The sequence below is a fragment of the Dama dama genome, chromosome 11, assembly GCF_033118175.1.
Source record: "Dama dama isolate Ldn47 chromosome 11, ASM3311817v1, whole genome shotgun sequence".
Lineage (NCBI taxonomy): Eukaryota > Metazoa > Chordata > Mammalia > Artiodactyla > Cervidae > Dama > Dama dama.
In genome coordinates, this window is record NC_083691.1 from 67273226 (window position 1) to 67277202 (window position 3977).

A 3977-nucleotide genomic window follows, 5' to 3' on the forward strand; every position below is an offset into this window, starting at 1 on the left:
AGGAAAGGGACGCTCGGAGAACCTGCGACTGTGACTTGTGCGTTGCTAAGCGACAGCAAGCCGGGCCGGAGGCCTCGGAAAGCGTGGGAGTGGCGGGCACAGGACTGCGCAGGCGCAGTAACCCCGTGGGCGCCTCGGAGAGCGGGTGAGGCTGGTGATGGGGAGGGAGTGGCTGGCTGGACCTGTCTGTGTACTTCCCGGACCCGCTGCAAGCTCCGCTGCCTATGTCCGGCCAGGCGGGATATTTATCAGGCCCCAGTCTGTCTTCTGGGATCATCAAGGGGCGATTCCGGGCTCCCGCTCGGCCCCTGGTGCGGGGTGAGGGGCTGAGTTATTCGCGTCTCTGCATCGCCCGCCCTCTAGAGCCCCGCAGGACGCCGCCCTGGTTTTGCCCACGTCTGCCAGAGCTGGTTCCAAAAGGGCGGGCAGGCAGGCAGGAGAGAAGCTTGTTTTCCCTTGAGCCGTTAAATACTGTGCAAGTCATGATTTGCTGCTCCTGAGCTGCTTAGTCTTTGCATGAGAAAGCTTGGCTGTCGCTGTTCTCCACGATTTCTGACACATCCTCCTTACCCTGGCTGGCGGCAAACAATAAAATAAAGCAAGGGAACACTCATCTCCTACAAATGAGACTCTCCACATTGTGGGCATCTGCTCCAGCCTGAGCCGTGTTCAGAATCAGGTAGAGGGGGCTGGAGGCTGTGGCAGCAGATCGTGGCTTGTACATATAGCTCTTATCCAAAAAGAACAAGCTCCTGAAAGAAGCAGCTGATGACTTGCGTCCACTGCTGTATATTGGACTATGCACATGCGTATATTTTGTAACCCAGCCTCAGTCTTGGTATGTGTTTACATTTACCTTGAAAGATACGGGACAGCAGAGGTTTGTTGAAGTGGGATAGCAGGAATCATTGTACAGAAATGAGCTTAAGTCCTAAGAGGAAGAAGAGTAAATGAATACAAGTTTGATAGGTAGTGGGCTTCCGTGATAGTTCAGTTGGTAAAGAATCCACCTGCAGTGCTGGAGACTCCGGTTCAATTCCTGGGTTGGGGAGATTCCTGGAGAAGGGAAAGGCTACCCACTCCAGTCTTCTGGCCTGGAGAATTCAGTGAACTGTATAGTACAGGGGGTTGCAAAGAGTCGGGCAGGACTGAGCAACTTTCACTTCCACTACCTAGACACCTGAGTGTGGACCTTGGTGATAAAAAGACGGGAGTGTGTGTGAGTATATGGTTATATGTATGTGTACTCAGAGTTAAGGAGAAGATGAGTAAATGTGTATGAGGAGAGTGGGTTGAAATAAAAAGCAGGGAACTAACAGTAAGCGAACTCCTGCTTGGGAGCCCAGCATTTGCTCTGCACTGAATTAAGTGCCTCATACTCACCTATTAAGTTAGGTTGTATCCTAACTATTAAACTGTGGTTAGAAGCATAGGCCTTGGCGGCATCAGTGTTTGAATTCTGATTCCACTGTCGAGTAGCTGGTTCAATTGAGTGAATGTTCTGACTTCTCTGAGCCTCAGTTTCTTTACAAAATGGGGAAAGAATAACCTAACGTTTGTGAAGTTTTTTGCGAATTTTCCAACAAACTGTGGAAAATTCTTCAAGAGATGGGAATACGAAACCACCTGACCTGCCTCCTGAGAAGTCTGTATGCAGGTCAAGAAGGGACAGTTAGAACTGGACATGGAACAACTCCTTTCCAAATTGGGAAAGGAGTACGTCAAGGCTATATGTTGTCACCCTGCTTATTTAAGTTATATGCAAGCTGGAATCAAGATTGCTGGGAGAAATATCAGTAACCTCAGATATGCAGATGACAGCACCCTTACAGCAGAAAGTGAAGAAGAACTAAAGAACCTCTTGATGAAAGTGAAAGAGGAGAGTGAAAAGTTGGCTTAAAACTCAACATTCAGAAAACTAAGATCAATGGCATCTAGTCCCATCACTTCATAGCAAATAGGTGGGGAAACAATGGAAATGGTGAGAGACTATTTTTTGGGGCTCCAAAAGCACTGCAGATGGTCACTGCAGCCATGAAATTAAAAGACTCTTGCTCCTTGGAAGAAAAGCTATGACCAACCTGGACAGCATATTAAAAAGCAAAGACATTACTTTGCCAACAAAGGTCCGTCTAGTCAAAGCTATGGTTTTTCCAGTAGTCATGTAGGATGTGAGAGTTGGACTGTTAACAAAGCTGAGCGAGGAGAAATTCATGCTTTAGAACTGTGGTGTTGGAGAAGACTCTTGAGAGTCTCTTGGACTGCAAGGAGATGAAACAGTCAGTCCTAAAGGAAATCAGTCCTGAATATTCATTGGAAGGACTGATGCTGAAACTGAAACTCCAATACTTTGGCCACCTGATGCGAAGAACTGACTCATTGGAAAAGACCCTGATGCTGGGAAAGATTGAAGGAGAGAGGAGAAGGGGACGACAGAGGATAAGATGGTTGGACGGCATCACCGACTCGATGGACATGAGTTTGAGTTAGCTCCAGGAGTTAGTAATGGACAGGGAAGCCTGGCATGCTGCAGTCCATGGGATCGCAAAGACCTGGACACGAATGAGTGACTAAACTGACTTGCGAAGTGTAGATGATTTAACTCAGGAGCACGGAGAGGGGAGCCAAACATATACTAAGTCCTCAGTTATTATTAGCTATTATTTTTATTGAACAATTTGATCTGCATATACCACCAGATGTCTTAAGACTCAGTCAACTCTCATCATTCCATCTACTTTCTGTTCCAGTCTTCACCAATCTCTTGAAGCACCTAAATCCTCTCACCATCAGGGATAATCTCAATTGTTTGATAGGAAAAAAGAAAAGGAGTTTTCTCAACTTTCTGTCTCTCCAAACAACATATTCACCTGCATTCATACAGGATGCCAGTTGTTTGATTCTATTTTGAGTCATATAGCATTAGTCTAAAATATAAGTGTATTTATGTCAGTCTCTTTCTAGCTGTTAAATAGTTCATGTATGTGTAGGTTTATTAAGAGATATAAGGAAGGTTATTTAAAAAGAAATTGTGCCTTTTATCTAGTGTGTTTCACTTTTTCTATTTCTATTCAGTGCTTACATTTCATTTAGTCTGTTTCCCAGTTTCTCTGTCTCGCTTTTTTTTTTTTTTTTTTCGGATGTTCTTTGTCAAGCCTTTATCAAGCATAGGCCTTTGTATACATATATATAGTGTATATAACATACTATATATATTTTAGAAAACATGAATTTTTGCCTAGCTAAAAAATTTTTGACATTTTGATTCTACTTGTTTAACTTAGTATGAATAGAATGCTAGATTTCTAATAAAAAAAAAAACAGATATACAACAAACAACAAAGGTTTACTATATAGCACAGGGAACTATAGTTGGTATCTTGTGATAACCTATAATGGAAAATAATGTGAAAAGTAATATATGTGTATGTATATAACTAAATCACCTTGCTGTAAACTTGAAACATTGTAAGTCAACTATCTTTAATTATATATATATATACACACACATATATATATATATAAAGAAAAAAAGGTATTCTGCCAACCAACAAGGAAGTCACAATCTGTTTATGGATACAGGAAAAAATTCTGAACCTCAATTATATTATATAAATCATAGTCACAAATTTTCAATTTCAGTACTGATAATAATACAATATTATAAAAATGTGCTCATCATTTATTATTGAAACATCCTCTGCAGTACACTGAAAAATAATATGGATTTTTATAATAACTATTGACATTTTTATGTAGAAAAAAGTACTGAAGTGCTATTAGTTTTTTCTACCATCAACTAGTTAACCTGACCTAGCAGAGACTCTTTAACCTCTCTGATGTGAATTATCACTTCTAAAGAGAGATAGATTAGATTGTCTTTATGATCCGTTCTAGCTGTAAAATACAGTGATTCTGTTGGAAATTTTTTGTCTGAAAATCAATGAACACACATGGAGTTTTCTCATTTGTGTTAG